Source organism: Salmo salar, chromosome 23 (assembly GCF_965601325.2).
Source record: "Salmo salar chromosome 23, fSalSal1, whole genome shotgun sequence".
NCBI lineage: Eukaryota > Metazoa > Chordata > Actinopteri > Salmoniformes > Salmonidae > Salmo > Salmo salar.
Window position 1 is genome coordinate 30,877,264 of NC_138313.1, and position 26,033 is coordinate 30,903,296.

The window sequence follows — 26,033 nt, forward strand, 5'->3', positions numbered from 1 at the left end:
ATAGTAGCCTTCCAAGCACATTGCAAAGATGAATGAGTGTAGAAAGTGTGTGTGACTCTGCAGGCGCAGCGTTTCTCCAGGGAAGGCCTGGCTGTAGGTTCCCTGTTATTTTGCTGCGAGGAGAGGGTAAGAGGGGATGGTATGGTCCCTGCCTGGATGTGTTACATTGTGCTGACGGCAGGGCTTTCTCTCTGCTGGCACAGAGGAGTGGCTGACCCTAGCTCAGGCAGGACAACCTGCTGTTGGACAGGGGCACGCGCACACACACACACACACACACACACACACACTTAATTAACTCAGCATGGGGCCCCTGGAGGGTTCTCGTTTGGCAGCACAGCTTAGGGCTGAAAGTGAGATACAGCAGCCAGCTTCCAAGTACCCACTCTGCTCTACAACACTGACCCAGGGTGATAGAGGAGAAGAGGAGAGGTGGAATCAGTTAGACAGAGGGATCTGTTTGGCTGTGTAGCTGGATCACTGGCTGGTGGTGGTGAGTGGTAAGCATAAAGTGCCAGGCTTCACACATAGTTGCTGAGAGGAGAGATTGGTGTGGGGCTAGAATCATCAGTGGTGTTGTGGAGGCTATACACAGGAATATATTTTTTTATTTTACGTGTCAGCGTGCCGCAATGCACGCGGACACGGTCGTCAGGTGTACGCCGTTTCCTCCGACACATTGGTGCGGCTGGCTTCCGGGTTAAGCGAGCAGTGTGTCAAGAAGCAGTGCGGCTTGGCTGGGTCGTGTTTCGGAGGACGCACGGCTCTCGACCTTCGCCTCTGCCGAGTCCGTACGGGAGTTGCAGCGATGGGACAAGACTAACTACCAATTGGTTAACACGAAACTGGGGAGAAAAAGGGGTTTAAAAAAAAATAATAAGGCTATGAAATAAAGTTGATTTGAAAACCAATAGAACAGGAGTGTTTATAAATATTTCCCTCAACATTTCTATGGTCAGATTTTGGCTTGGCTTCTTAGAAGCAAGTTAAGGCAGGTCTCATAATATTAAGTAAAACATCCAGGTATGACAGGCTATAACCGTTTTCTGGTAGATGGAAAGGCTTTCTCAAAAACCTACTCAATTAAATGTTAACTAGCTACAAAGTAGCGTATGCCTACCAGAATGATATGATTACTTGTATCAATCCAGTGGGTATTCGTTTTGCAAATGTGTTACAGAAACACACTAATCAAACAGTGCTAGGTGCAGGTGCACTTTAATTAAAGGCTAACTACACTCACAAATGAACATTTCTTACATTTTTCCCAGACATCAAAAGTGTTCTTCTGTTGTGGTAAAAGCATTATTGTAGACTTAGAAAACAACAAAATTTGATGTTTTAGAAAAGAAAAAGTGTGGCTTTGAGAGCGACCAGAGGAGGATCTCTGTTAAGAAAATGTGTCGCCCGACAACCTGACCGGGAAGATTTTAATTTACCAGCCTCATGTGTATTGGGTGTCCCATTCCGGCATCCACCCCAGGTGCTCAGAATGACAGAAACCACAAATATGGTCATTCATTTTAACACGCCATGCAACTCCTGTAATGGAGCAGCCAATAAAACATAATTGTCAAACATTTGCCAAAATGCAAATCGCGAGAAAACACCATTCTAAACACTGCACCTGATGCGAGCGGTATATGACAGAGATGAAAATCTCCATTAGAAACTTAGAAAGACGGTGAAACTAGGATGGGTTGTTAATATAACTGCCTTCGGCTTCTGGACAATGATAGAAAGTTGATATGAAAATCAATAGAATAGGACAGAAATGGCATTAAAGGAAGTCTTTCATGTGGCTGTCAGTGAAAAGCATCTCAAATATGTATCTTGAGTAGAATTTTAATGTTGAGACAAGCTGATGCATTCATCTCTCTCCAGAATGCACTCCACTGTCTCCTGCCAATTCATTGATTCATTATGTGAAAGGTTTGCTGTTTGTTTCTTTTTATCAATTCACCATTACATATGACTAGTCAACACACCTAGTCATCATCAAACCCACTGCTAGCGAGCCAACCTTTACTGACTAGCAGCACAAACTAATACACTACAACGGAACGATTTGACTAGTGCAGTGTTAGTTGACTTTGTCATAGTTTGATAATTGTGTAGTTTGGAGTAATTATCGAGGTTAGCTAGCCAGCTATTTTCGTCCCCCACGACGAAAATAGGTTACCTAGCCAGCTACACGTTCAAACAAAGTCAACAACGCAGCCACTGCTAGCTAGCCTACTTCACCAGCCAGCAGTACTGTATCATCTTCGTCATTTTAGTCAATAAAATTTTTGCAACGTAAGCTTAACTTTCTGAACATTCGAGAAGTGTAGTCCACTTGTCATTCCAATCTCCTTTGCATTAGCGTAGCCTCTTCTGTAGCCTGTCAACTATGTGTCTGTCTATCCCTGTTCTCTCCCCTCTGCACAGGCCACACAAACGCTTCACACCGCGTGGCCGCTGCCACTCTAACCTGGTGGTCCCAGTGCGCACGACCCACGTGGAGTTCCAGGTCTCCGGCAGCCTCTGGAACTGCCGGTCTGTGGCCAACAAGGCAGAGTTCATCTCAGCCTATGCTACCCTCCAGCACCTCGACTTCTTGGCACTGACGGAAACATGGATTACCACAGAAAACACTGCTACTCCTACTGCTCTCTCCTCGTCTGCCCACGTGTTCTCGCATACCCCGAGAGCATCTGGCCAGCGGGGTGGTGGCACTGGAATCCTCATCTCTCCCAAGTGGACATTCTCTCTTTCTCCCCTGACCCATCTGTCTATCTCCTCATTTGAATTCCATGCTGTCACAGTTACCAGCCCTTTCAAGCTTAACATCCTTATCATTTATCGCCCTCCAGGTTCCCTTGGAGAGTTCATCAATGAGCTTGACGTCTTGATAAGTTCCTTTCTTGAGGATGGCTCACCTCTCACAGTTCTGGGTGACATTAACCTCCCCACGTCTACCTTTGACTCATTCCTCTCTGCCTCCTTCTTTCCACTCCTCTCCTCTTTTGACCTCACCCTCTCACCTTCCCCCCTACTCACAAGGCAGGCAATACGCTTGACCTCATCTTTACTAGATGCTGTTCGTCCACTAATCTCATTGCAACTCCCCTCCAAGTCTCCGACCACTACCTTGTATCCTTTTCCCTCTCGCTCTCATCCAACACTTCTCACTCTGCCCCTACTCGGATGGTATTGCGCCGTCCCAACCTTCGCTCTCTCTCTCCCGCTACTCTCTCCTCTTCCATCCTATCATCTCTTCCCTCTGCTCAAACCTTCTCCAACCTATCCCCTGATTCTGCCTCCTCAACCCTCCTCTCCTCCCTTTCTGCATCCTTTGATTCTCTATGTCCCCTATCCTCCAGGCCGGCTCGGTCCTCCCCTCCTGCTCAGTGGCTCGACGACTCATTGCGAGCTCACAGAACAGGGCTCTGGGCAGCCGAGCGGAAATGGAGGAAAACTCGCCTCCCTGCGGACCTGGCGTCCTTTCACTCCCTCCTCTCTACATTTTCCTCTTCTGTCTCTGCTGCTAAAGCCACTTTCTACCACTCTAAATTCCAAGCATCTGCCTCTAACCCTAGGAAGCTCTTTGCCACCTTCTCCTCCCTCCTGAATCCTCCTCCCCCCCCCTGCGGATGACTTCGTCAACCATTTTTAAAAGAAGGTTGACGACATCCGATCCTCGTTTGCTAAGTCAAACGACACCGCTGGTCCTGCTCACACTGCCCTACCCTGTGCTTTGACCTCTTTCTCCCCTCTCTCTCCAGATGAAATCTCGCGTCTTGTGACGGCCGGCCACCCAACAACCTGCCCGCTTGACCCTATCCCCTCCTCTCTTCTCCAGACCATTTCCGGAGACCTTCTCCCTTACCTCACCTCGCTCATCAACTCATCCTTGACCGCTGGCTACGTCCCTTCCGTCTTCAAGAGAGCGAGAGTTGCACCCCTTCTGAAAAAACCTACACTTGATCCCTCCGAAGTCAACAACTACAGACCAGTATCCCTTCTTTCTTTTCTCTCCAAAAAACTCTTGAGCGTGCCGTCCTTGGCCAGCTCTCCTGCTATCTCTCTCAGAATGACCTTCTTGATCCAAATCAGTCAGGTTTCAAGACTGGTCATTCAACCGAGACTGCTCTTCTCTGTGTCACGGAGGCTCTCCGCACTGCTAACGGCACCTCCGTACCTTCAGGCTCTGATCAGGCCCTACACCCAAACAAGGGCACTGCGTTCATCCACCTCTGGCCTGCTCGCCTCCCTACCTCTGAGGAAGCACAGTTCCCGCTCAGCCCAGTCAAAACTGTTCGCTGCTCTGGCACCCCAATGGTGGAACAAGCTCCCTCACGACACCAGTACAGCGGAGTCAATCACCACCTTCCGGAGACACCTGAAACCCCACCTCTTTAAGGAATACCTAGGATAGGATCAAGTAATCCTTCTAACCCCCCCCCCCCCCTTAAAAGATTTAGATGCACTATTATAAGTGGTTGTTCCACTGGTTATCATAAGGTGAATCCACCAATTTGTAAGTCGCTCTGGATAAGAGCGTCTGCTAAATGACTTAAATGTAAATGTAAACATGTTCCCAGTAGTAAATGGACCGTTAATCCCCATCATTTGATTACATTCATTTATGTTAATGCTTTGTATTAGCCTACTAAAATTAGGCCTAGAGTCAATACCATTCTGATTCTCGAAGTGGAAACGTTACTTGTGAGAAACAACTTTTGGTTTATTTCATAACCATCATGTACGACTTTTTTCATGGTCTTTTGTTTGGAGTGTTCCATGTGAGCAACGAGCATGGGTTTGGTTCCTCTGTCCTGATGTTGAGGGAGCGTGTGCCTGAGTAAGCATAAAAGTTGTAAATACGGCACTGGAACTGACCCTGTATATAGTATGCTTACTAACTTAATCATGTTCTTCTTATTACTATCCCATATATCCAGTGGAAACGTCATAAAATAGCTTTCCCTTGCGCAAAAACAACTGTCGGTCTGAGCTCACTGGCAAGAATAGGCTAGTTGATACAATGTTGCAAGTTCGCTAGAGACTGCTTTCCTGGATCCAGTTGATTTATGTGATACAATGTTGTACTTCACTAGTTAAAGCTCAAGTCAAGACAGTATCAATACATTTTCTACGGCTTTATGTACACTACCGTTACAAAGTTTGGGTTAACTTAGTCATTTCCTTGTTTTTTTTTGTTTTTTTGGTCCATGTAATAACATAAAAATGACACTGTTAATGTTGTAAATGACTAATGTAGCTGGAAACGGCAGATTTTTTATGGAACATCTACATAGGCGTACAGAGGCCCATTATCAGCAACCATTACTCCTGTGTTCCAATGGCACGTTGTGTTAGCTAATCCAAGTTGAATAGCTAATCCAACCAGAATAGAAAGAGTGGGAGGCCCCGGTGCACAACTGAGCAAGAGGACAAGTACATTAGTTTGAGAAACAGACGCCTCACAAGTCCTCAACTGGCAGATTCATTAAATAGTACCCGCAAAACACCAGTCTCAACGTCAACAGTGAAGAGGCGACTCCGGAACGCTGGCCTTCTAGGCAGAGTTCCTCTGTCCAGTGTCTGTGTTCTTTTGCCCATCTTAATCTTTTCTTTTTATTGGCCAGTCTGAGATATGGCTTTTTCTTTGCAACTCTGCCTAGAAGGCCAGCATGCCGGAGTTGCCTCTTCACTGTTGACGTTGAGACTGGTGTTTTGCGGGTACTATTTAATGAAGATGCCAGTTGAGGACTTGAGGTGTCTGTTTCTCAACCTAGACACTAATGTACTTGTCCTCTTGCTCAGTTGTGCACCGGGGCCTCCCATTTCTCTGGTTAGAGCCAGTTTGCGCTGTTCTGTGAAGAGAGTAGTACACAGCGTTTTACGAGATCTTCAGCTTCTTGGCAATTCCTCGCATGGAATAGCCTTCATTTCTCAGAACAAGAATAGACTGATGAGTTTCAGAAGAAAGTTCTTTGTTTCTGGCCATTTTGAGCCTGTAATCGAACTGAGCAATCGGGGGAGAAGGGCCTTGATCAGCGACGTGACCAAGAACCCGATGGTCACTCTGAAAGAGCTCTAGAGTTCCTCTGTAGAGATGGGAGAACCTTCCAGAAAGACAACTCTCTCTGCAGCACTCCACCAATCAGGCCTTTATGGTAGAGTGGCCAGACGGAAGCCACTCCTCAGTAAAAGGCACATGACAGCCCGCTTGGAGTTTGCCAAAAGGCACCTAAAGGACTCTCAGACCATGAGAAAATAAGATTCTGGTCTGATGAAACCAAGATTGAACTATTTGGCCTGAATGCCAAGCGTCACGTCTGGAGGAAACCGGGCACCATCCCTACAGGGAAGCATGGTGGTGGCAGCATCATGCTGTGGGGATGTTTTTCAGGAGCAAGGACTGGGAGACTAGTCAGGGTTGAAGCATGAACGAAGCAAAGTACAGAGAGATCCTTGATGAATACCTGCTCTAGACCACACAGGACCTCGGACTGGGGTGAAGGTTCACCTTCCAACAGGACAACGACCCTAAGCACACAGCCAAGACAATCCAGAAGTGGCTTCGGGACAAGTCTTTGAATGTCCTTGAGTGGCCCAGCCAGAGCCCGGACTTGAACCCAAAGGAACATCTCTGGAGAGACCGGAAAATAGCTGTGCAGCGATGCGCCCCATTCAACCTGACAGAGCTTGAGAGGATCTGCAGAGAAGAATGGGAGAAACTCCCCAAATACAGGTGTGCCAAGCTTATAGCGTCATACCCAAGACTCGAGGCTGTAATTGCTGCCAAAAGCGCTTCAAAGCTTCAAAGGGGCTGAATATTTATTATGGGGTATTGTGTGTAGATTGATGAAGAAAAAACAAACAATTTAATACATTTTAGAATAAGGCTGTAACATAACAAAATGTTGAAAAAGTCAATGGGTCTGAATACTTTCTGAATGCACTGTATTTGTATGTATTATGGATCCCCATTACTCTTCCTGGGGTCCAGCAAAATGGAGGCAGTTTATACAACTGGCATGCAGATCGTTAGAAATGTTAGGAAAATTGCATGCTTCCCCAAACTTGAAACTCACGCGCCTCCTATTTAGTCTTTATAACAGAATTGCCTCCATGTTTCTATGGTCGGATTTTCAAGCAGGGAAGTCGTGCCTCATAATCTGAAATAGAACATTCAGGTTTCAAACAATTAAGTATGTTTTCAAAACGCATACTGCCTCCAGCTCACATTGTGGTGGGTGAACATGCTAATAGCCTGCCTACAGTAGTTTTCCCTCCTGGTCAATTTGGCCGGCAATATCGTATTTATCGCCTTTTCTTTTTTTTGGTAAACAAAGATTAGAACAGTGTTGTGCATTGGGATTCCTCTGATAATTAATATTCCACGGGAGCTGAGCATGGTGGGCTGATGTAGAAGGTACTGTGGTGGAACCACTTGGTACAAGCTGACTCACTGAGTCTCACATAGAGGGTCAGAGAGAGAGAGAGAGAGCGAGCAAACAGCCTTCTACATGTTACACAGCTCAGAGGTGGGTGGACTGATAAGGAATAATTCAAATAGCACATAAGGGCTAGTAGGCCTAGTTCCTTTCTGGCTCACCAGATTAGCATTAGTGAGTTTGAAACAGTAAAACATTGTGCTGCCTCCACCCTGGACTGGTCTGGTCTGGTCTGGGCTGGGCTTGGCTTGGCTGGGCTTGGCTTGGCTGGGCTGGGCTAGGCTCCTGCCCTTTCCCCTGCTGATTGTGAGAGTGTCAGCCAGGCTAGTGGTGGCTCAGTGGAAGACCACAGCCAGGGCAACGTTACGCTATCAGCAGCACACAGCAGTGGAGAAGACAACATCAGCACCTAGAGCCCAGGCTGCAGGCTAATGCCATAGAAAGAGCCAACAAACAACTACTGACAAGAACCAGATGGACTACCAGAAAAAACGAGGGCTTAACAAAAAAAAAGCCCCTTCCAGTCCCCCCCCCCAATAAACTGTCCCCATCCTCTTGTTTTGGCAGCAAATAAATGGCATCTCTACACCCATATTGAGCCTCCCTCTCCTTCCCATGGTTGAGGGAATTGAAGTGGGGCTACTGGCAGATGCTTCTCTCAGGGTTGACAGTTCAGCAGAAGCTCCCTGCCTGGTCCTTATATCCCCACACCACCCTCCTTCAGCTCATCTCTGTTAAGGCATGAGGCTGGGGGGGAAATTGTCCAATTCCCACCTTCATTGACTTAATGACAACCCCAGATATCCGCCTCCTCCATCTTGGAGAAGAGAGAAAATGGGTCAAAGTATTGACTCGGCCAAGAATCGAGTGAATACGGTCTGCTAGGCTATTAACAGTCCCATCTGTCACTGGCAGAGGCAGTGAGGTGGGAGAGGAACAGAAAGAAAGGGTGGGTGGATAGTGAAACGAGACATGTAAAAGAACAGACAGGCCTAAGGCTTTTAGACAGAACAAACTGAGAAGAGGGGAACAAGACAAATGGAAGAGAAATGAGAAAAGTGCTACCTCCAATCAACACTCTCCTACACTAAATGGCAGACTGATGTAGGAGTAGAGCTCTAAAAGCAGTGACCTATAGCTAAATCCCCAATCTCAGGTGTAACACATCTATGATTCGTTTTGCCAAACTGTCGCAGCTGTAGGCGTTTTCCAAGGACAGCGACAGGGAGAGTAGCTACTGCACTGCAGAATCTGTTGCTCTGTCCTTCATCAAACCTGATTTGGCAGGGACAGGAGGAGAGAATTCCCCCGTTAGACCCATTTTGCAGTACCCACTACCCTCCCTGCCCAACTGCCAATGACAATGCTTCCAGAGCCATGTCTGTGAGTCACCCAACAGTGACTGGTACATCTGGCCACGTGGAGCTGGCTGTAAAAACACACAAGAAATAAACATAAGAACACAAGAAAGTAAGAAACTACATACATGGTCAGTTCCAGTACCATATTTACAATGTGCAGGGATACTGGCGTGACAGAGGTAGAGATGCACAGGGGTAAGGTGACTAGTTATTAGGATATATGATAAACAAAGTAGCAGTAGTGCATATGATGATTGTATGTGAGTGTGTGTGCATAGAGTCAGTATAAATATGTGTGCATGTTATGCACTGGATATCATAAGGTGAATGCACCAATTTGTAAGTCGCTCTGGATAAGAGCGTCTGCTAAATGACGTAAATGTAAATGTGTGTGAGCAAATTAAGTGTGTGTGGAGTCCTGCGAGTGTGCATAGAGACAGTGCAAAAATAAACAAAAACTTAATACCAGGGTCAACTCAGTCTGTGTAGCCATTCCTTAAGCTATTTAGCAGTCTCATGGCTTGGGGATAGAAGCTGTTCAGGAGCCTGTTGGTGTCAGACTTGATGCACCAAATCACATTTTTATTTGTCACATGCGCCGAATACAACAGGTGTAGACCTTAGTGAAATGCTTACTTACAAGCCCTTAACCAACAATGCAGTTAAGAAAAATAAGCGTTAAGTCAAAAAATAGAAAAGTAACAAATAATTAAAACAGCAGCAGTAAAATAACAATAGCGAGGCTATATACTAGAGGTTGACCGATTATGATTTTTCAGCGCCGATACCGATACCGGTTATTTGAGGACCCCAAAAAAAAGCCGATGGCGATTAATCGGCCGATTTTATTTATTTATTTGTAATAATGACAATTACAACCATACTGAATGAACACTTATTTTAACTTAATATAATACATCAATAAAATCAATTTAGCCTCAAAGAAATAATGAAACATGTTCAATTTGGTTAAAATAATGCAAAAACAAAGTGTTGGAGAAGAAAGTAAAAGTGCAATATGTGCCATGTAAGAAAGCTAACGTTTAAGTTCCTTGCTCAGAACATGAGAACATATGAAAGCTGGTGGTTCCTTTTAACATGAGTCTTCAATATTCCCAGGTAAGAAGTTATTATAGGACTATTTTTCTCTATACGATTTGTATTTCATATACCTTTGACTACTGGATGTTCTTATAGGCACTTTAGTATTGCCAGTATAGCTTCCGTCCCTCTCCTCACTTCTACCTGGGCTCGAACCAGGAACACATCGACAACAGCCACCCTCGAAGCAGCGTTACCCATGCAGAGCATGGGGAACAACTACTCCAAGTCTCAGAGTGAGTGACGTTTGAAACGCTATTAGCGCGCACCCCGCTAACTAGCTAGCCATTTCACATCGGTTACACCAGCCTAATCTTGGGAGTTGATAGGCTTGAAGTCATAAACAGCGCAATGCTTGAAGCACAGCAAAAAACTGCTGGCAAAACGCACGAAAGTGCTGTTTGAATGAATGCTTACGAGCCTGCTGCTGCCTACCACCACTCAGTCAGACTGCTCTATCAAATCATTGTGTTTATTATATTATAATTAATTCTAAGAAATACAAGCCTTAGGTCATTAATATAGTCGAATCCGGAAACTATCATCTCGAAAACAAAACGTTTTTCCTTTCAGTGAAATACGGAACCGTTCTGTATTTTATCTAACGGGTGGCATCCCTAAGTCTAAATATTCCTGTTACATTGCACAACCTTCAATGTTATGTCATAATTACGTAAAATTCTGGCTAATTAGTTCGCAACGAGCCAGGCGGCCCAAACTGTTGCATACACCCTGACTCTGCGTGCAATGAAAGCAAGAGAAGTAACACAATTTCACCTGGTTAATATTGCCTGCTAACCTGGATTTCTTTTAGCTAAATATGCAGGTTTAAAAATATATACTTCTGTGTATTGATTTTAAGAAAGGCATTGATGTTTATGGTTAGGTACAGTCGTGCAACGATTGTGCTTTTTTCGCAAATGCGCTTTTGTTAAATCATCTCCCGTTTGGCGAAGTTGGCTGTCTTTGTTAGGAAGAAATAGTCTTCACAGTTCGCAACGAGCCAGGCGGCCCAAACTGCTGCATATACCCTGACTCTGTTGCAAGAGAAGTGACACATTTTCCCTAGTTAAAAGAAATTCATGTTAGCAGGCAATATTAACTAAATATGCAGGTTTAGAAATATATACTTGTGTATTGATTTTAAGAAAGGCATTGATGTTTATGGTTGGAGCAACGTGTACCTAAGCGATTATATGCAACGCAGGACAGGCTAGATAAACTGGTAATATCATCAACCATGTGTAGTTAACTAGTGATTATGATTGATTGTTTTTTTATAAGATAAGTTTAATGCTAGCTAGCAACTTACCTTCTTACTGCATTCACGTAACAGGCAGGCTCCTTGTGGAGTGCAATGTAAAGCAGGTGGTTAGAGCGTTGGACTAGTCACCGTAAGGTTGCAAGATTGAATCCCTGAGCTGACAAGGTATAAATCTGTCGTTCTGCCCCTGAACAAGGCAGTTAACCCACCGTTCCTAGGCCGTCATTGAAAATAAGAATGTGTTCTTAACTGACTTGCCTAGTTAAATAAAGGTGAAACAAAATATTATTATTGTCGGCGTCCAAAAATACCGATTTCCGATTGTTATGAAAACTTGAAATCGGCCCTAATTAAATTGGCCATTCTGATTAAATCGGTTGACCTCTACTATATACAGCGGGTACCAGTACAGAGTCAATGTGCAGGGTCACCGGTTAGTCAAGGTAATATGGACATGTAGGTAGAGTTAAAGTAACTATGCATAGATAATAAACAGGGAGTAGCAGCAGCTTAAGGGGTGCGCTCCGGTACAGCTTGCTGTGCGGTAGCAGAGAGAACAGTCTATGACTAGTGTGGCTGGAGTCTGACAATTTTTAGGTTCTTCCTCTGACAACGCCTGGTAAGAGGTCCTGGATGGCACAAAGCTTGACCCCAGTTATGTACTGGGCCTTTTGCACTACCCTCTGTAGTGCCTTGCGGTCAGAGGCCGAGCAGTTGCCATACACCAGGCAGTGATGCAACCAGTCAGGATGCTCTTGATGGTGCAGCTGTAGAACCATGACAAATCTTTTCAGTCTCCTCAGGGGGAATAGGCTTTGTCGTGCCCTCTTCACGGCTGTCTGGGTGTGAGTGAACAAGGAGTACAGGAGGGGACTGATCACGCACCTGAGGGGCCCCAGTGTTGAGGATCAGCATGGCGGATGTGTTGTTACCTACCCTTACCACCTGGGGGCAGCCCGTCAGGAAGTCCAGGATCCAGTTGCAGAGGGAGATGTTTAGTCCCAGGGTCCTTAACTTAGTGATGAGGTAAGCGCATGCTCAGAGTACACGTCCTGGTAATCCATCTGGCCCTGTGGCATTGTCAATATTGACCTGTTTAAAAAGTCTTACTCACATTGGCTATGGAGAGCGTGATCACACAGTCGTCCGGAACAGCAGATGCTCTCATGCATGCTTCAGTGTTACTTGCCTTGAAGCGAGCATAGAAGTAATTTAGCTCGTCTGGTAGGCTTGCGTCACTGGGCAGCTCGCGGCTGTGCTTCCCTTTGTAGTCTGTAACAGTTTGCAAGCCCTGCCACAGCAGGTGTACTGCAATTCAAATCTTAGTCCTGTATTGACTCTTTGCCTGTTTGATGGTTCGTCGGAGGGCATAGCAGGATTTCTTATAAACTTCAGGGTTAGAGTCCCGCTCCTTGAAAGCGGCAGCTCTACCCTTTAGATCAGTGTGGATGTTGCCTGTAATCCATGGCTTCTGGTTGGGGTATGTACGTATGGTCACTGTGGGGACAACGTCATCGATGCACTTATTGATGAAACCAGTGACTGATGTCAGTATCGCTTGCCATGCGGAAGCAGAGACAACAGTCTATGGCTTGGGTGGCTGGAGTCTAACAATTTTCCGGGCCTTCTTTCAAAACAGCCTGATATGAAAGGTCCTGGATGGCAGGGAGCTCGGCCCCAGTGATGTACTGGGCTGTCTGCACCACCCTCTGTAGCGCCATGCGATCGAGGGCGGTGCTGTTGCCATACCAAGCAGTGATGCAGCCAGTCAAGATGGTCTCAATGGTGCAGCTGTAGAACTTTGAGGATTTGGAGGGCCCATACCAAACCTTTTCAACCTCCTGAGGGGAGGAGGCACCTTCTTCACGACTGTGCACTTGTGTGTGTACCAAGTCTTTCGTGATTTAGACACAGAGGAACTTGAAGCTCTCGACCCGCTCCACTGCAACATCGTTGATTTAGATGGGGCCCCTGCGTAAGGGTTGTCTGGGTTAGCCCTGTGTGCAGTAGCCCTGTCCTTTAGCTTAGTGCCAACCTCAGTGTTAATCCAGATTGATTTGGGAAGAAGCGAACCGTCACTGTGGGGACAATGTCGCCGATGCATTCCCTAATGAAGCCAGGATGGCACTCTCAACAAAGCCTATGTTAATCAGAACAGTCTCAGCACAAAGGCCCATGTTCATCAGAATTGCAATTAAACGTAGCCTACATGCAATCATTGATTTCCCTATTCACTGGCTTGATGTAATGTGCTGTTGCTGCATCAATTTGGACGTCAACACCATCAAGCTGTACATATGAACAAACCTCTGGTAGTGTCAAATGTTCTCTCCCTCCTCTACCCAGGCAGCAGAAGAATAATCAGGCAGAACCTGAGTATGCTCTCCTCCATGCACCTCATTGTTTGGAGCTGAATGTGTTGTTTTCCCTGTAGCATACGGTGCAGTCCAGTACAGTCTATGACAAGGAGCCAGCCTGCCAAGCATCACTTCCAGCACAGACCCAGCACTGAGTAGAGCATGACAGCATGGTGAGCACTGGCAGTCCATTCAGAATGGATGTCTGAACATGGCATAACAAAACATCATACAAATCGATTAGGTAAGAATACATTTCCATAGTCCAGCTGCTAATTGAGATGACAAAACAGAAACCAGAAAAAAAAAATAAGAGGCACCATCTCATCTCCTTCAGCATGGTTCTCTTTTGGGTCACCATGTGCTTTTGAGTGACCCAGATTAGAAACATGAATGGTAACACAAGGTGCTGAACAACATCAGAAGTCTCCTCCTTTCCTACTGCAACACAAACATCCCATATTATCTGGAATTCCACAAAATAGATCTAACGTCACAGTAGTCAGTCACCATGTCAACAACCTGTGATGCATTTCGACCTGGGAAAGTCTATTATTGAGCTCCACTTATCACTGGTCCACTTAGCACAGCTTGAAGTGAACCCGTAACCCAACATAGAGAGGTCTGTTCCTGCAGCCAGCCCCACGGTGGATACTCGTGGCCAGAGAGATCCATCTGCTAGAGACCCTATGCTTAGTAGCATGGCCACCGGCTACACAGGCTCAGGCACTGCCCTGCTTGGCAAGATCCAGGGAGTCCACGGCCAGCAGCTCTGTAGCTTACATTACAGGCAGGGGATCTCCATAATTAATTCACCACCAACAACAGTAGCACCATACTATACTGTATGGGCCAGCTGCAAGGGCAGAGGGAGCCAGCTAAATCATGAGGACTGAAAATCCTTAAAGCTAGAATCCTTAATTGAAACAATAAAGCGTTCTCCCCATTTCACTAAAAAGATAGGAGTTGGGGAAATGTAACCACTCTCAAATTCATAGACAAAGCTATGGACCCCAGAAAGACGCTGGGGATCCTCATAAAATACCAAATACTAAGGACTGATCAAATGTATCATTTTCACCATGTTTTGAGGCTATACAGTGTTTGTTTACATTTACGTTGTTTACAAACATTGGCATAAAACAAGCTTACATTTTGGGGTTCTGATGGGGTATGACAGTTGAATAAAGTTCATGAGACATTAATAAGTTATATTCTTAAAGAATCAATGGGTATATATATGATTAATTTATCATTTCTAAAATGTATGTAGCAACTAAGGATTCTAGTTAAGGATCAAGTGATAAGCTTCTTTTCCCCAGCGCCATAAAATGATAGAATTGAGTGCTCTGATTGCAGAGCGGAGTTAGCCCCCCTATATTGATATGGTATTCTCCTCGCAGGCTGAGGTGGCGGGCTCTGCAGGAAGGCTCTGATCAGGCTTTAGGCTAATCAACAGCAAAATACAGAGCGAGACAGTCAATTCTAATCTAAATGCAAAGTAGGACTCTTATTCCCCCTGGCCTTGCCTTTCTTCTCTCCCTCCTTGCTGCTCCCCACATCGCAGCCTTTTAGGGGCCGAGGCAAGGCTGAGTGATGTGGATAGTATCTGACGGTGAAAAATGTGCTGTAATTGTGGCATGCTACAGATGTGTCTCTGTTCTGGGAGGAGAGCTAGCAGGGACCTGATGATGGCAGCGGGTAGAGAGAGGCTGCTAAGGTGCCTGCCTGGCCCCAGATCAACAGGCCTGGCGGGGGAAAAAGCCTCCACTGTTTAAGCTCAGTGTGATCTCCAGCAGTAAGGGCCTACCTACTGGGACCAGCAGCAGCAAGCACCACACAACCTCAGCTCACCCCTCCAGAACGACTGGATGGTTATGATTTCAGATGCAGAGGTTCTGAGTTAAGGGATGTTGAGCTGGCTTCAATAGGTACCTGATTAGAAACTGGACCTCAACCCACCCATATTTCCCACTATGATTATCAGGTGAATATCTGCCTCTCCATAATGAAAAGTTAATAGAGATGAGACAGAAAGGTAGGTTAAGCTTTCAGAGTGCAACTCATAAATAAACATGATTTTTTTGAAAGATAAAATGCTTTGCGGAATACATAACTAAATACTCAACTACTCATGAAGTCAACTGGCAAGAGGCCATGAAGTTGGTATATATTTCTTAATCTAATTGAAACTTCTCCACCTCACATCTCTTCATTCCCAGTCCCACCCACACATCCATGAATCACTATGCTCTCTCACCACTCAGCACTAGCAGAGTAGAGGGTTTCACTTGATCAAGACATAAGGGAGGGTTTTCTTCACCTCTCAATATCAGTACTTATATTACTTTTTCAACACCGATCAAGAAACTTGTCTCTATGAAGTTCTGTTCTCTGTTTAGAAAACCATGTAGATTGCAATCTGAATAAAGAAACAACATCAAGTGTGCATTCATCAACCTCTCCTACAGCATTTTCATATAAGCCTAGTTGCTTTAGAATAACAGCTATTGGCATTATATATATATATATATATATCTTACTTTGAGTAGGTTAAAACACAATTGGAGAACAGGTGTCAATGTGGAATTTTACATACACTATCATGATTATTTAAAATGAAAATGTTACACGGGGTATTCCATACAATGCTAAATAGAAAACCTGGCAATTTCTGGAACGGTTTTTAAGTCACAGTAACTTTATAGACCTTTTATCAACATCAACATCATGGTCATTAGATAAGTCTCTCTGAGGTCATTGATTGCTGTTGAAATTTTGGACTATCCCAGGAGGATATGATTCTACCAAGAAGAATATAAGCGATATACTCTCGCTCGCTCGCTCTCTCACACACACACACACACACACACACAGTAAAAAAATAAAAATAAAATGTTAACCCCCCTGAAAAACACCAAAACAGTGACAGTCAGAGGTGACTTTTAGTTCTTCCAACCAGCAACATCATCAAACAAGTTTCACATGATCAAAATAAACATTGTCAAAGCATTCGATTAGCCGAGTCTCTAATTTCGCTACCTTTAAATATAATACATTTGATGAGGCGGCAAGTAGCCTAGCCTAGCGGTTAAGAGCGTTGAGCCAGTCACCGGAATCTGTCGATGTGCCCTTGAGCATGGCACTTAACCCTGAGTAGTTTTCCATAATTAGCCATCAAACGGTCTACTTAGCAAATATAACAAGTAAACCTCAATCTATATTTCTGATCATTTAATAATATAACATTACCAATATCCAGCTAAAGGTTGGCAGCAAGCTTAGGTCAAAACGTTGTCAGTTGTCTGCTACTGATAGCGTGCAAGCTTGAATTCTACATTGTCTTCTGTCATGCTGCTGAAGACGGCAAGGCATTATGCAGTTCCCCGCGCTAGTTACAAAGCAAGCTATTTTACAGGACCCAGCCTAAATAATAGTTCATTACCTGTATTTTTTTTCTGGAAAACCTTTATAGTACATTTTCCATCTTCAGTCATTCACCTGTCCAGCTCCAGCCACAGTTGTATAATGCCCAAAGTGATTTGATAGTAGGCAGAGGTACAATATCTCTAGGCAGTTTTCAGTGTGCGCGCAAATTCCCACCCATCTGTCCCTATTGGTTGACATACTTGTCAATCAAGCCTAGAGCGCGATGTTGTAGGCATAGCAACCATTTGGAGGCGGGTCTTCGACAATTTCTATGCGCCAATTGGATGAAAAAAATATTATTCTAAACATAACGCCCACTTGTTTGTACACGGCTGTGTTGGCCAACGTGGGCTTCCATCAATAAAACGGACGTATTGAAAGCCAGATTAAAGGGGGTATAATAATATATTCACATTTCCTCATAGATAAAATGTGTAATGCCATTTGTCTTTCAAGGTCGTGCAAGGTCATAGAACAAAATGTAACAAACATTTTATTTTCCCCCTCCCTTCGACATACTTTCCTCATAAATAAAGCTGCATAGTAAAAGATGTATACAAATGCAAAACCAAAAGATAGTCTTCCTGGGGTGGCAGGTAGCCTAGTGGTTAGAGTGTTGGACTAGTAACCAAAAGGTTTGAACATCAAATCCTGAGCTGACAAGGTAAAAATCTGTTCTTCTGCCCCTGAACAAGGCAGTCAACCCACTGTCATTGAAAATAAGATTTTGTTCTTAACTGACTTGCCTATTTAAATAAAAATCATTACCCTTCTTTACCAAAACACATATAAGAATGAAAGAGACTGCTTGTCTTCAGTATGAACATTGTCCATGGACAGTATAGAGACCTACTGGCCACTTGGGTCACAAAAGACCAAAGGACTATTATTTACAGTCAATAAAGGGACACTAACATGCCACACATATTTACAGGTGTAAAAGTGGAGCAAAATACAGCCTCATTGTTTCATGTCACTCCAAGGATAAAGCAGTTGGCTGTGGCTGTGGTGTCACTGCTGTGCTGGGTCTAGGGGAGCAGTGAGGGGTGATTCAGTGTCGGGGGTGTGATGGTTAAGCTCAAGGTCTAGTCAGAGTTAGGGTGGCTTTTGCGGTTGTGACTCTTCTCCAAGTACCGGCCACAGACCTTGCAGGGGAACTTGTAGCTGTCGTCAATGTTGTTCTTTTTCATGTGCCAGTTGAAGTGAGGCCTTCTGACAGCAGGTGGAGCCACACACCTCACACCTGGTAGAGAGGGAGAGAGGAAGAGGGGTGAGGCAACGGGATAGACAGAGGGACACTCATAAGGACCACAACACATATATCAAACAAGTTTAGAGTATACTTTCAGTATAAAAGAAACTGAAAAATAGTCCTTGAGTGCTGTTGCTATGACAGAGAACACTCACTGAACAGGCTTCTCTCTGCGGCAGTGGATGAGAAAGCGACTATTGGTGTGGAACACCTGGGCACAGAACTCACAGATGTCCCTCTGATCTCAAGACAAAAGCCAGAGTTCGTCTTGACCATGTGACTGAAGAAACACAGGGCCCTACAGGGAGTGTAAGAGCAGGTGAGTGTCCTCCGGTGGAAGTGCTGGTACTTCATATGATGCTGAACGAAAGGTGCGATAAGCTAGAATGGAGTTTAGTGTATTTTACCTTGCGATGACTGTAATAAGTAGATAGTGAGTGATCATCTTCAGCTATGCTGCTGGACACTGAGGTACTGCCGAGAGGAGAAGACTTTCCCACAGCCGTCAAACTCACAAGGTGAGGTTGATTTTGGTGTTATTTTTATGGTAACATTAAATTAGGAGGACAATAAACAGATATAAATAAATTAAGTGATAATGCACAAACCTTTTTTTGCTAACAATCTGAGGAACATTGTCGGCTGGCTCCTCTACAAAATCCAAACCAAATGAAAGAAAATTAATTTAATTTATTGCACAGTGTGTGTTGATAGGAATCCTTTGAACTATGTTCACTTTCATGACTTTCATCCCAGCATCTTTGACTTGAAAATCCATTTAATGGTTTTTGTCAAATAATCCAATCTGGAAAATTAAGGAAGTGTGAGAAAACACCTTCAAAAGCCACCTGTTGCTATCAAAAGCCAACTCCTCCTTGTCCCTGACCTACAGTATCTCTCTCTGCCTTCGACTGAACATATGCCCATATGCTTCTCCCTTGTACAGTCGTGGCCAAAAGTTTTGAGAATGACACAAATATACATTTTCACAAAGTCTGCTGCCTCAGTTTGTATGATGGCAATATACACATACTCCAGAATGTTATGAAGAGTGATCAGATGAATTGCAATTAATTGCAAAGTCCCTCTTTGCCATGCAAATTAACTGAATCCCCCAAAAACATTTCCACTGCATTTCAGCCCTGCCACAAAGGACAGGCTGACATCATGTCAGTGATTCTCTCGTTAACACAGGTGTGAGTGTTGATGAGGATAAGGCTGGATTGAGTTCATGCTGATTGAGTTCGAATAACAGACTGGAAGCTTCAAATGGAGGGTGGTGCTTGGAATCATTGTTCTTCCTCTGAAAACCATGGTTACCTGCAAGGAAACACGTGCCGTCATCATTGCTTTGCACAAAAAGGGCTTCACAGGCAAGGATATTGCTGCTAGTAAGATTGCACCTAAATCAACCATTTATCGGATCATCAAGAACTTCAAGGAGAGCGGTTCAATTGTTATGAAGAAGGCTTCAGGGCACCCAAGAAAGTCCAGCAAGCGCCAGGACCATCTCCTAAAGTTCATTCAGCTGCGGGATCGGGGCACCACCAGTACAGAGCTTGCTCAGGAATGGCAGCAGGCAGGTGTGAGTGCATCTGCATGCACAGTGAGGTGAACACTTTTGGAGGATGGCCTGGTGTCAAGGGCAGCAAAGAAGCCACTTCTCTCCAGGAAAAACATCAGAGACAGACTGATATTCTGCAAAAGGTACAGGGATTGGACTGCTGAGGACTGGGGTAAAGTCATTTTCTCTGATGAATCCCCTTTCCGATTGTTTGGGGCATCTGGAAAAAAGCTTGTCCAGAGAAGACAAGGTGAGCGCTACCATCAGTCCTGTGTCATGCCAACAGTAAAGCATCCTGAGACCATTCATGTGTGGGGTTGCTTCTCAGCCAAGGGAGTGGGCTCACTCACAATTTTGCCTTAGAACACAGCCATAAATAAAGAATGGTACCAACACATCCCCAGAGAACAACTTCTCCCAACCATCCAGGAACAGTTTGGTGACGAACAATGCATTTCCCAGCATGATGAAGCACCTTGCCATAAGGCAAACGTGATAACTAAGTGGCTCGGGGAACAAAACATCAATATTTTGGGTCCATGGCCAGGAAACTCCCCAGACCTTAATCCCATTGAGAACTTGTGGTCAATCCTCAAGAGGCGGTTGGACAAACAAAAACACACACATTCTGACAAACTCCAAGCATTGATTATGCAAGAATGGTCTGCCATCAGTCAGGATCCGGCCCAGAAGTTAATTGACGGCATGCCAGGGCGAATTGCAGAGGTATTGAAAAAGAAGGGTGAACACTGCAAATACTGACTCTTTGAATCAACTTCATGTCATTGTCAATAAAAGCCTTTGACACTTATGAAATGCTTGTAATTATACTTCAGTATTCCATAGTAACATCTGACAAAAATATCTATAGACACTGAAGCAGCAAACTTTGTGTAAATTAATATTTGTGTCATTCTCAAAACTTTTGGCCACAACTGTACTACAGTTACATCACTATGAAGTGCAACAAAGTGGTCATTCATTTTTTCAACATTTTCATTCACATTTTATTTCCTTCTTGGATGATTAAATAAATCGCGTCATTAAAACCTGCTGGGTGAAGGGTGAACAACAAATACATGCAAGGAGTTGTGCATGAAGCAAACTATTCAAATTTACCAATCCAGTTATGACTCCAAGGACTCTGCTGGCATTGTGTCACTTCCTGCCGCTGAAGCTTCCTGTGTATTCTCGTTTCCTGGATATGACCAAACAACATAGTGATATTGACTCAACACTGGCATTTCAGAACTAATCAGGAAATTCTAGATAATTGTCACGTCGGTATGAATGATTCGGGAGACAGGCGCAGGAATGTGTAATAGGGTTTTTTATTATACCCAAATTACAGCGTGCCGTGTAAAGGCACTTTTTAGAGTCAACTTTTTACTTATAGGGTTATCTTTTTATTTTCATTCGAAATGTATTGTTATTTTTTTTTTTCTAAAGAACTATGTAGCATTGTTCACAAAGCATTCAGGTTTTCATCGACAGTTTCAAAAGTAGTCATTGATTTGCCAAATTTTCATTTTTTCCCCTTTTCTTTTCAAAACGTAAATTAAACAGGAGTTGTTCAATTTGATAAACTCTTTGGTTAGTCTCAGTTGATCTCAAAAAGTATTTGTATAGAAGACCAAGCAAACACTATACAAAACACAGGGTAGAAACCCAAACAAAAGAGCGAGGAGTACCTTGAATAAATAACAAGCACACAATGATTAACACACAGGACGAGACCCATAATCATCTGCGCAATCCACAATGGCACGAAAGCCAAAACACCCAGCACAGGTACTCACACGAACCAACGGACATTGTAACAATAATCAACAGGACACTGGTAAACCAAGGGCACACTTATACAATTACTAATCACTGGGAAGAGGGGCCAGGTGTACGTAATGAAAGTTCCAGAGAGATCCGTGACAATAACATTTCTTATTAATGAACCTGTTGAGTTGCTCTCTCCAGAGTTGATGGTTGTCCAGTCCACCGTCTCCTCGCCACCCCTACGCTAGGGAGTTTTAAGATAAACCTTAAGAAATGATTTATAGTCAAAATGCTTTAAAACTGCACAGGCTTAAAGAAAGTATACTTGTTTTCAATGAACATTACATGGTAATCTATTTGATTCATTTTACGGTTTCCTCCCTACTGATGAGATGTATTTGAGATGTATTTTGTTTTCATGTTATAATCTTGTGTATATTTTGTTTTCATGTAATTTCATGAGGACCACAATGGAAATACATATTCTTTCTTTTTTTTGTGTCATCTTATATGATTTTAATGGCATTGTACTGTATCCACATGTGTGGTTGTATTGTGTTTCAAAATTGGCCCCAAAAAATCCTGGTTGTTGTGCCTCCTCTTGGGTCACCATGGGCCTTGCGCCATCACAACCCCTGGTCCTCCTCACAGTAAGACAACGCCTCCCCGTGACGCTCTCCTTCTTGAGCTCCTTCACTCCTCTCCTCCCTTTGAACCAATTTTTTTTTTAAATGTATTTCACCTTTATTTAACCAGGTAGGCAAGTTGAGAACAAGTTCTCATTTAAAATTGTGAGCTGGCCAAGATAAAGCAAAGCAGTTTGACACATACAACAACACAGAGTTACACATGGAGTAAAACAAACATACAGTCAATAATACAGTAGAAAAATAAGTCTATATACAATGTGAGCAAATGAGGTGAGATATGGGTGGTAAAGGCAAAAAAGGCCATGGTGGCGAAGTAAATACAATATAGCAAGTAAAACACTGGAATGGTAGATTTGTAGTGGAAGAAAGTAGAAATAGAAATAATGGGGTGCAAAGGAGCAAAATAAATAAATACAATAGGGGAAGAGGTAGTTGTTTGGGCTAAATTATGGATGGGCTATGTACAGGTGCAGTGATCTGTGAGCTGCTCTGACAGCTGGTGCTTAAAGCTAGTGAGGGAGATAAGTGTTTCCAGTTTCAGAGATTTTTGTAGTTCGTTCTAGTCATTGGCAGCAGAGAACTGGAAGGAGAGACGGCCAAAGGAGGAATTAGTTGAACCTGAAGGGGTAATATCTCCCTCCACATTGCCTCCGTCCCCCTCTCATGTCACCCCCTCTTATTCACAGCCACTCTGACTAGGTTGCCGTGAGAGCCGATGTCCTCCTTCCCAGACACAGTTCTGCCTCTAACACATCCGAGGGTTCTCTTATTTCCTTCCCCTGAGTACATGGGGAGAGGCACTCCTCTAGAGGTGGGAAGTGCTTTGGGCCCTTTCTCTGCTTCACTGCCTCTCCCTTTGACGGGCTCGCCTCTGTGCCAGCTGCCTACTTCTCCATGGCAGTGCCAGACTGGAGGGTGGGTGGGAAGGGGCACTGTTGCCGGTGAGTGTGGACCAATAGGACGTAGTGATGCAGAGATTCTCTTGATGTCAGCAAGGCAGCCATGTCCCCTTTCATACTTCCTAGTGGACCATTCAAGCAACAGGCTTACACATACAGTACATATTTACATGAATGAAACTGTAAACTGTATGTTATGGGGGAAATCTCTTTACCTGAGCATTTGGCAAACACTTTAGAAAAATAGCTGAAGAGAAGAGAGGGGGAAGAAATTTAGCAAAAATTAATAACAGCCAACATAACATTACTCCAATGTTATTGTTGTGTAATAAAGATGAGCCATAAATATTGTGTGCCATTTGTTACCAGTGCCACCATCAGCCAAGTCTGGTCTGATGTCTTACCTCAGCAGTAGGTAGTGGACGAGCTCAGAGTGCAAAGAGAAGCCCAGGTTCTTCAGCTGACCCTAGGTCTGCAGGCATGACCCTAGATGCGCTCAAGACTTTCTCCGCCGCGCGTCTATCTCCATGTACCACTGTCATCCGACGGCTTTTGGAGTAGATGCCGACGCCATGGTCAGAGGGTCACTATTCTGGTCCACCAGCCCTGGCATGAACAACAGGCAAGAGGCCAATGATACAATATATCTCAATGTTAACTTTACACTGGCCACTATAGTTATTGTAATACCATATAATTTATTTGTGTCAAAATATGACAGTTTAAATGATTTCCCCCATCCTTTGACACCTACATTTACATTTTTACATTTTTCTCATTTAGCAGTTGTTGTTATGCAGTGTGACTTACAGTTAGTGCATTCATCTTAAGATAGCTAGGTAGGACAACCACATATTATCACAGGCATAGTGAGTACACTTTTAATCAATAAAGTAGTCATCTGCAAAGTCAGAGCTATTAAGCAAAATTACAGAAGATCCCAAGACACAACACAGCAGAGCTGTGAACTGAAATGTCTGAAACGGTCATGATGACTACATTCATGTGATAATGTATTTTGGAAGATTAACTGTGTAAATGTGTATTTAATTATACATTTGCTGATTCTAAAAGAGGGGGCCACCCATTGAGATAGATTTAGGACTCTAGCGCCCAAAAGCCTGTTTTAGCATTGGCAGCGTCATTGAAGACCTTCATCATTTTGTCAACTGGATGGAACTTCCGATGCGTTAAGGAAGGATAACATAATTCAATCCAAGTCACCAGGCTGGATCAACCAATGAAGTATACTCGTGAGCAATATAACAAAATATGAAAATATGCACATCCAAGTGTAGGACAGAAGAACGTATCAAAGAAAAAAGGAATGTCCTCAACTCTGGTATGCTCCCATGGCAATTTAATCAGACGCTCCAAAAATACAAAGTTTCGATCCTAGTTGCATCATCGTCAGGTCATTCACCACTGTTAAACACACCTACTTAAATAACCGCTAGGGCCATCAAACTCAACTCTGGACCTCAAAGCTAGTTCCACTGGGTTTTTTCATTGTTCTCTTCTAATCAGGGACTGATTTAAACCTGAGACACCAGGTGGGTGCAATTAATTATCAGGTAGAACAGAAAACCAGCAGGCTCTGAATACCCCTGCTCGAGAGGTATGTTACATCCGGTCAATTGAATACATATAATAAATTAACATCACAATAAATATGACACAGTCAGTGACGGCCCGCCAATCAGGGCAGGTGGGGCAGAGCGCCACCTGTTTTGAGCCCCACCTGCTGAGCAAAAACATATTTGTTGCCTGTTTTTCATGTTATTTTGGCATTAATACGTGTCACATATCAGTTTGCAAACAATGCAATAAATAAATATTGAGTTAATAAAGCTGCATACAAACATGGTCTCTTTGCTTTCTTGAGTAAGGCAGCTCCAAAATGCAGGTGTTTCAGCCTAGCTCAGTGCTTTCTGTGGTGGAGGGGCAGCAAGCAAAAAATACAGAGCGTAGGGGTTGGTAATATTCTCTAGTTGCGCTGTGATTGGCTCAGTGTTCTGTCACTCATGGGGACACTACATCACCCAGTGTTGCCATGTTCCTGCTAAATTGGGCTACTTTGAAAACGATTTTGCGTGTGAAAATGTATTGGTTGTGGGTTTTTGGCCTATTTCTCAGTTAAACCGCAGCCGCCATGGTATTACATATTTCACTGTGACCTGCTACTGACTGTCAGGCAGTGAGGCAGGCTGTTGTTGAGTGAGTGAGTGAGTGAGTGAGTGAGTGAGTGAGTGAGTGAGTGAGTGAGTGAGTGAGTGAGTGAGTGAGTGAGTGAGTGAGTGAGTGAGTGAGTGAGTGAGTGAGTGAGTGAGTGAGTGAGTGGTGGGGAGCGCCAGAGGAGTGTGTGTGTGTGTGTGTGTGTGTGTGTGTTTGTGTTGAGAGAGCACTACTGAGTCACGTGAGCGAGAGGAGAGAGAGCATCTTTTCACCACTTGTAGGTAGGCTATTTAGATTGTCATTATGGAGACACCTGTTTCCAAACCTTTTTCCATAAAACATATTAACAAGCTTGAACTGATGCACATCAAGAAATAATGGAGACAAAGCACTGGAAAACGACTTTGGGTACATTACAGCACACTACATGAATCTGCTCGGAGGTGGTTTAAACTGCTTTCTAATGTTGACTGCTTAAAGAAAACGGTATCAATCGAAGTGCTCTATGCATGCTCAGTTCTTGGGTCTCGGGGCTGCCCGAGTGTAAATTTGAAATGGAAGTTATGGAACTAACTCCCTAGCATGGTTATTTTTATTGGGAAAAGTCCTCAATTCAACTTACATTAAGCTAAATGTGGAGAATTATACATTTGCCTCAGATGGCCATCAAGGAGCCTTTTAATGTATGCCATATGTTGAAATGAAGATATCACTGAAGTCATTGCAAATGAATTTGTACCTGGAGCTGGCAAACCAATTGAAT

The 26,033-nt window shown here is 44.0% G+C and overlaps 1 protein-coding gene across 5 annotated transcripts in view; it reads right to left on the minus strand.

Annotated features, from left to right (window-relative positions):
• Nucleotides 1-17,127, minus strand: part of LOC106584373 (F-BAR domain only protein 1) — a 42,369-nt gene extending 25,242 nt beyond the window's left edge. For all 5 annotated transcript variants that reach the window (XM_082968044.1, XM_082968046.1, XM_082968045.1 and 2 more), the window contains exon 1: nt 16,977-17,127. The gene's annotated coding sequence lies outside the window, so the exon portion shown is untranslated. The remainder of the gene's footprint in view (nt 1-16,976) is intronic.
• Nucleotides 17,128-26,033: the final 8,906 nt, after the last annotated feature.